General features: G+C 46.0%; 3 non-coding genes across 3 annotated transcripts; all 3 read right to left on the bottom strand.

Annotated features, from left to right (window-relative positions):
- Positions 1-1,689: 1,689 nt before the first annotated feature.
- TRNAH-GUG (transfer RNA histidin (anticodon GUG)) lies at positions 1,690-1,761 on the bottom strand. The gene has a single exon. It is a non-coding gene; the product is annotated as a tRNA-His (tRNA).
- A 430-nt stretch (positions 1,762-2,191) lies between these two features.
- On the bottom strand, positions 2,192-2,263 carry TRNAH-GUG (transfer RNA histidin (anticodon GUG)). The gene has a single exon. It is a non-coding gene; the product is annotated as a tRNA-His (tRNA).
- A 481-nt stretch (positions 2,264-2,744) lies between these two features.
- TRNAH-GUG (transfer RNA histidin (anticodon GUG)) lies at positions 2,745-2,816 on the bottom strand. Its single transcript has one exon. It is a non-coding gene; the product is annotated as a tRNA-His (tRNA).
- Positions 2,817-8,209: the final 5,393 nt, after the last annotated feature.

The raw sequence follows: 8,209 nt of genomic DNA on the forward strand, positions 1-8,209 counted from the left end.
GAGAGCAGCGTGTGCAGCAGAGAGAGCAGCGGGCGCAGCTGGGAGAGCAGTGGATACAGCGGCCATAACAACACGCAGCTTCGCTCCGGGGAAGAGAGAGAGCTCCCAGTCGGAGGACTGATACAGGGAGATTTTCCAGAAAGACTGCATCTTGTGAGTACGTGAAAACGGACTCTGCTGTGACTGGAGAGGTGCGCCCTGACGCCCGTGCAGAGACAGGGACCCGTGGAGAGACAGTGACCCGTGCAGAGACAGTGGCCCCTAGTACCCACGGTATTAGTGCAGAGCCCCTGATTCCTGTTGAGAGACCCAATAATAGACTGAGCAGCGTTCTCCCTTGATAGGCTGCACTGTTGAAGCAAAAGACTCAGAGCACAGGGGACCCCGTTTGCCTAGCATCCCCTCTACCCACCACAGTAACCCCTTAAACCCTAGGTTGTGGGTTCCCAGAGACTACACAGCCCACGGATAACAGAGGGATGACAAGTGCTGCTGTATCTCGGCGCCTACATTGGAGAAGACGACCTTACAAGCAAGTCCTCATCAGACTGATAAGTGTTTTCCCAAGAAATTCCGTTTACTACTGTTATACTGTTTGACTGTCTGGGAACTTATACTGCTTCCCATATATTTGCACAGTTATTTTATGAGGTTATATTCTACTGTTTTCTCCCTGCGAGGAGAATATTGCTCCTGTTAATAAACCCCCCTCAACAGTTGGTCTGTTTGTTCCATGGTGACATACTCTACCCTGCATTCTATTACACAATGGCCAGAGATAAGCCGGGAAAAGGAGGGCCACCGCAACTCGAGGGCCACTGCCTTGTGATTGCCCTCCAGGCTGAAAAGTGCCAGCCAGCCCCTGGGTGTGCCAAACTGAATTCTGGCCCCGGATGGTGGAAAACCTAGATCCATCTCTGTTGCAATGCTTGGGCCTGCATCCCTATTCCGACGGTCCTTTAGTTTCTTCTTGCACTGCGAGCATGCAGTGTTCACTACTGGACTGTGCGGCGCATGTAATGAAGGATAACTTCCCGACACTGGCCAATGCCAATATGTAGATGTACTCTGTGGACGGTGCTAGTGCGCAATGCTCTCCCGTCCCACAGATGGTGACGGCAGTGTCAGCCCTTATGTCACAAAAAAGAAGCAGCTCCAGTCATCACATTTAGGGCTATATATTATATAATCTGTATCATTTTCTTAAATTTAAAAAAAAATCACAGACTCCTTACATTTTTTACAGACAGGCAAAAAAAGTGCCCTATTTTTATAGGCTGTCCTGGAATTACTCGACGTCGTCGCACTGGCTGGTTCACGTCACAGAAAAGACGTAGCTTGCTGCCATTCTCTACTGCCGGCAGCAGAGCATCAGGAAGGCTCCGTGCCTTGGGATTAGCGCTGACGATGGTGGCGTACAAAATAGAATGATGGCAGTTTGGCTTTGCTCCCAACACTGCCCTTTGTGCCCTATGCAGTAGTCCAGATTGCCCTTATTAGAATCTGCCTATGGTTCATGGATCATAGTTGATTGTGTTATTACCAGAATTCTTCTTTATAAAATTGCAAAAGTATAAAGATTTACATATAAATGAACATTAAAACATTATATTAAGATGTGAACTCCTTTAAAATAAAAATATAAAAAAAAAAAGTGAGCCCACTTGCCGTGCCATTGCTATTACACAATGCCGTGACTCGGATTCGAACCGAGGTTGCTGCGGCCACAACGCAGAGTACTAACCACTATACGATCACGGCGAGCTACTTAGGCTCTTGACTCCTGCCCCTGTCATGCTGTTATTAAGCTTCACAAAAACAGTGACGTCATAGCACAGTCTTACAGCGCTTCTTACATTTTGATTACTGTCACTCAGATCAAGTTGTGTTTTTAGAAGCCATTGCTGATTGCCAAACAGTTAGGAACTCAACAGCTACAGAGTCAGCTGTGCTAGCCTGCTGCAGCATCATATTATAGAGATCCATGTGACATCACATACACTTCTAGGTAAAATAATACAGTCTGCAATAACACTATAAAAGTATTCATTATAGAAAAAAAAAAAATTCAGAGCCCACATGCCGTGCTATTATTAAAAACTATAAAAAATTATTAAAAACTATTATGCATTTGAATAAAAAAATATATAAAAATACAGAGCCCACTTGCCGTGCCATTGCTATTACACAATGCCGTGACTCGGATTCGAACCGAGGTTGCTGCGGCCACAACGCAGAGTACTAACCACTATACGATCACGGCGAGCTACCGAGGCTCTCATGCCCTGCCCCCTGCAGCACTGCTCTTTACACACAGAACCTGATGACGTCACAATGGAATACATTCTGTTGGAGCAGCGTCTCTGCTACAGAATTTGCACTCTATAGAGATACACACGTATACACAGTATATATATATATATATACTGTGAGCATTATCTATGTATAGATTACACTTACTGTATATATATGATTTATATTGCCACATTAAAGTATATACATATGTAGGTGACACTTTAGCTCCTTAGCTCTGTCTGTAAGAATAAATATATATGTGGATATCAGATACGTGCCATGCCACTTGAATATATATTATACATATGTCGCTTGCAGATATGTCTATACACATATAATATATACATATACATATATGATGAAGCTGAGCATTAAAAAACTATTATGCATTTGAATAAAAAAAATATAAATATACAGAGCCCACTTGCCGTGCCATTGCTATTACACAATGCCGTGACTCGGATTCGAACCGAGGTTGCTGCGGCCACAACGCAGAGTACTAACCACTATACGATCACGGCGCGCTACTCAGGCTCGCGTTCTCAGCTGCTGCCTCTAGGTCTGTTCTGCACACTGCAAAATGACGTCATAGGAAGACTAACACGCATGCGTGAGCTTTCAGCGTCCAGTGTCCTGAACAGCCTGCCGCAGTGTTCGTGCTCTTTGCTCACCAAACGCTTATTCAGAAAGAAACAGCAATAAAAAGTCCTAGCGCAAAGCGTCACCGAACTACTGCAGAGCGTCTGGAGCAGTGAACAGTGCGACTGAGCATGCGCCAGCATCCAGGGTGACAGGAATCCGCGTGCAAGTGAGAGTCTTGTACCGAGGCCCGTATGGCTGTGGTGTATTAAGTGCTGCGCCCGGCTCGGTATCCCTGCAGTCATGTGTCAGTCACCCCGTAATGCCAGTACATTGTTGGCGCCATAGATGGAAGGGGTTTTTGGGGGGGCTTCCGCACTGTGGTTGGTGTTTAGTCTGCTGTACACGGTTTCTTGTGCGGTTTGTCTGCACTCTGGCTGTGAGACTGAGGCTTTACCTTGCCGGAACACTTATGTGCGGTATTACCATGGGCCATACTTGCTGAGGAATTGGAAAGGGGAGTGGGTGGGTGACAGACAGGAACCCCTATTAAAGGGGATGTCCACGAAATCTGTGGTCACTATGAATTCTCACAGTCTGTCAGGATTTTCCGGGGCTGGCTCCTAGATCGGACCGTCGTGTCACCGTAAGTGCCCTGTGTATACATATACATGTATACATGTGTCTCAATACACTTGTATGGTGCAGGCCCCGCATGGCTAGTGGGAATGTGGCCAGGAGTATACATATATCTCACCACAGTCCGACTAGACTTGTGAGGCCTTTCTCATACACTTGTATGGTGGGAGGAGACGCGCATGTGAGTCACCCCGCCTGGGCCGTGGGGTACTCGGTACCGGGTCCTGAGTTCACGGGGGATGTCATGGTGGATACCTGGTCCTTGGCCCTAGGCGCCCATGTAAAAGGGGAAAGGTCTTTAAAGGGAATAAAGTTTATGTTCGTGACGCCACCTGTGGTATTCGGCCAGTGGGGACCGACGCTGCTTTAAGGGGTCCTCTGGGGTGATGTTATGGCAGCTAGATGGTATACCTTCCCACAGGTGAAGTGTGTCCCCAGGGCTTCCCAGTGTGTAGATGGAAGATGGTGAATGGCGCAGTGAAGAACGAGGACACAAAGTTTGCAGTCTCTTTACCTGTTTTAGGCTACGTTCACATTTGCGTTGTTGTGCGTTGCGTCGGCGACGCAACGCACAACGCATGCAAAACGCATTGTTTTGTGACGCATGCGTCCATTTTTGGCATGATTTTTGACACACAAAAAATGCATCATGCAGCGTCCTCTGCGCCCTGACGCTTGCGCCAAAAAAGACGCATGCCTCACAAAACGCAAGACAACGCATGTCCATGCGCCACCATGTTAAATATAGGGGCGCATGACGCATGCGTCGCTGAGCCTGCGCCCGACGCAACGCAAATGTGAACGTAGCCTTACTGATGACTTCAGGCAGCCACAGTCCAGGGCACCAGATCACAGGATAGGCAGGGTCCGGCCTGCTTGGAGGCAAGTTAGGAGTGGAAATCAATAGCCTTCCTCTAGCGCCGTGGTGGTGTAGTCCCTTACTGCCTATGGCTTCAGATAAGGTCCTCACAGATTTTCTCTCTCTCTGTGTCCCCCGTATAGGATAGGACATAACCCGTATGACTGGTGACTTGAGTCGGTTTATAGGGACTCTAGCACGCCCCGGGCTCTAAGGCCATGTACACACGTAGCGGTTTTTACCGCGGATCCGCAGCGGTTTTGACGCTGCGGATCTGCAGCAGTTTCCCATACGGTTTACAGTACCATGTAAACCTATGGAAAACCAAATCCGCTGTGCACATGCTGCGGAAAAAAAACGCGCGGAAACACAGCGTTGTTTTTTCCGCAGCATGTCAATTCTTTGCGCGGATCTGCAGCGTTTCTGCACCGATTGACTTGCATTGAGTCGGGCACATCTGCACATAGCTGCGGGTGAAAGGCTGCAGATCGAGAGGGGGGAGTGTGTGGGCAGAGACTGTGTGTGTATGTGTGTGCGGGCGGGGTCTGTGCGGGGGTCTGCGGGCTGCCGGGGGTCTGTGTGGGGCTCTCGGGGGCCTGTGCGGGCTGCCGGGGGTCTGTGCGGGGCTCTTGGGGGTCTGCGGGGCTCTGATCACCCGCTGTCACTATTCTATAGGGGAGATCGTCGTGGGACACTCATTAATTGGACTGCGTCGGACAGGGAGTATACGGTTTATTATTTTTAATTTTTTGCAGGCGCTCGAGTATGGTAAGTATGGTTACATTAAGAATAATAAAATGCTTTTTTCTGGCTGTGTCTTTATTTTTTTTTACTGTTTCACTACTGTTGGATTAATAATGGATAGGCGTCTTATTGACACCTCTCCATTATTAACCGGGCGCCATTTCTGGGGCGGCCGCGGGCTGGTATTTGTAGCCGGTGGGGGGGGGGTCGGGGGGGCAATATCCATGGCCCTTCTCTAGGCTATGAATATCAGCCTTTCTGGCTATAAAATATAGGGGGACCCCCCCCCAAAAAAAAAAATAGCCAGTAAAGGCTATGCAGACAGCTGTGGGCTGATATTATATAGCCTGGGAGGGGGCCATGGGTTTTAACCCCTTCCCAGGCGAATTTTTGAAAAAACGGAACCGTTGCAAATAGTGAAAAACTGATGCAACTGATCCTTTTTTTTTTTTTAGAGAGAGAGAGAATGGAAGATGTGCATGATTTCAATGGAAAAAATGCATGAAAAAACGGATGCGGAGGCCGGATTCATCATTTCACATCTCAGTTTCATACATTTTTTGCCGGATCCGTCGCTGTGCGTTTTTTCGCCGGATAGAAAAAACTTTCCTCTGTGCATTATCTTCGTCCGACGGAAAGTTTTTTTTAACGGATCCAGCAAAAAACGGATTAAATGTGTGGCCATCAGGCGCAATCCGGTGCTAATACAACTCTATGAGAAAAAAAAGGATCTGTTTTTTTCAAAACTCGCCGGATTATGCCTGACAGCAAAAACCTGATGTGTGAAAGTAGCTTAACTATCCATATATCTATCTACATCTATCCATAGATAAATCTATCTACATCTATGTATCTCATTCCTTCTATCTATCTATATGTATGTGTAATGGAGTGTGGGTTGGACAAATGTAAAGAAGGAGGTTGGACAAGACATAACATCACAAATCTTTTTTTTTTGTTCAATAATACATCTTTATTTAGCTATCAAAAACCGCATTAAAAACACACCTGCGTTTTCTGCCAAGAGGTGCAGATTTAGTGCAGAAAAATCCGCAGGCAAATCTGCAATGTGTGCACATACCCTAAAGTTGTCTCCGTGGTATTAGGGCAGACGGGTAACACAAAGTTCAGCTGTCCTGCCGCTCTGTGATGTAAGTCATAGAGAGTCCTTACAACCTTGGTGTTCCGGCTACCGGTTTCTGCGCCTCAGAAGGAGGCAGCCTGCTCGGGGCTGGTCTCCCCCTGGTATCCTCCTCTGTGCTTTGCTCTCCTGCATGCTCTCTGCAATCAATTCGGCTTTCTGTATAATCTATTTCCGGGAGCTGCTGCACTGCGGCTATACAGCTCCATAAACCCTCTTCTGCCTCAGACTGAACCAGTCTGTTTCCTGGCAAGAACTGTTCTGACCTTTACCTCCAAAACTACCTTATATATGGGGAGTCACCTAGTAAATAGGATCTAAAGCTCCCCCTGGTGGCCTGGAGTGTGAATTTTGTGCATGCTTGTGTTTACCTGGTGACAGTTATCCCTTCTTGCCTCCAAACGTAAAATCACTCTCCTCATGAGGAAAGCAATGCTACTGTGATGACCAGGACCCTGGGGTGCCACCCCCCCCCCCCCCCTGTTAAATCCAGTACTCCCGGACTGGGAAAAGAAGAACAACAATATATTAGCAAAAAGACATAGAATTTTTGAAATGCTATAAAACATGTAAAACAATAATGGACCTGGAGCTTCCCTTTGTGGGAAGTGCGAACACTTGAACGTTGCAAAAACATTTACATTGTAGGCCTACTTTTAAGAATAGAGCAATTTAATAGAGCAGTGAAACAATTGACTAACTATGAAAAGCTATTACCCGCTACGGGTATACTATCTTGAGGCTTCAAAGTGCAAAACAAGCATCTTCTTTATTCAAAGTGCAGAACTTTTCTAGCAACGAGACTAAACCTACATCTGATTCAAAAGTGTAACATTAGACATTTTCACTACTTTCTGCACACACTATCTAACTTCACGTTTCAATTTTTTATTTTTACTCAATAAACTCACTAATATACTAACTCTAACTAGCTGGCATATAAAGTACAATTTTTAACTAACTTTGGAATAGTGGTTCAGCAAAGTGCAACAAGTCAACATTCCCTTTAAGGGTGCAAACAATATTCAAGTCTTTCAATACTGAGGTAGTGCAATTTAATACTCGTCAATCATCAACTTTATAACAGCAGCAACGAAGCGAGGGACCCATCATTAACCCCCAACGTTGGTCTTGGGCGGGCTACAAGGCGTGTATCCAGACCTGGAATCCTGCCGCGCCAAACGGGTTTTTCTTCAGGTCTTTGTAAAACAAAGCAACTTTCACAGCAAGATTAGAAGCAGTCTCTTTAAATCTTCTTTGTAAAACTAGTAGGAAGCACCTTTTAAATAGGTGCAAACCATTTACAAGACAGTTTGTGAATCGTTCACCGTCCATGATCCAAATGTCCTTGAAGCAAAAACGAATTCTTTAAACGGGATCCCTTTAAATGAGGGACCCCTTTAAGTAGAAACCTGGTCAGGTTTATTTAACTGTTAAACAGTAGCAGTCATTTTTTTTAAACTTAGCAACAATGGGTAAACTTTTAACTATGTACAGTCATATTTAAATTTTTCGCTTTACTTTGGCTGTGGCAGTTTCCAAGGTAACACTTGGTATTGAGAACGTCCTGTGTTGTGAATTTGGTTTCTGGGCTCCCCCGGTGGTCACTGGTGGTACTGAACTTGTGTGCTTCATCGCCTCTGTTCACCTGTTTCCATCAGGATGTGGGAGTTGTCTATTTAGCCTTGCTCCTCAGTCATTTCTATGCCGGCCAACAATGTTACCAGAAGCCTTTCTGTTGCATGTTCCTGCTCCTAGACTACTATCAGCTAAGTTGGACTTGTAGTCCTAAGTTTGTTTTGCATTTTTGTTCCAGTTCTCTGTGTTTGAATATTTCTGAGGCTGGAAGCTCTTGTGAGCTGAAATTGCCACTCTGGTGTCATGAGTTGATATTAGAGTCTTAAAGTAATTTCAGGATGGTGTTTTGAAAGGGTTTTCAGCTGACTGTGTAG

This window comes from Ranitomeya variabilis, chromosome 5, assembly GCF_051348905.1.
Source record: "Ranitomeya variabilis isolate aRanVar5 chromosome 5, aRanVar5.hap1, whole genome shotgun sequence".
Lineage (NCBI taxonomy): Eukaryota > Metazoa > Chordata > Amphibia > Anura > Dendrobatidae > Ranitomeya > Ranitomeya variabilis.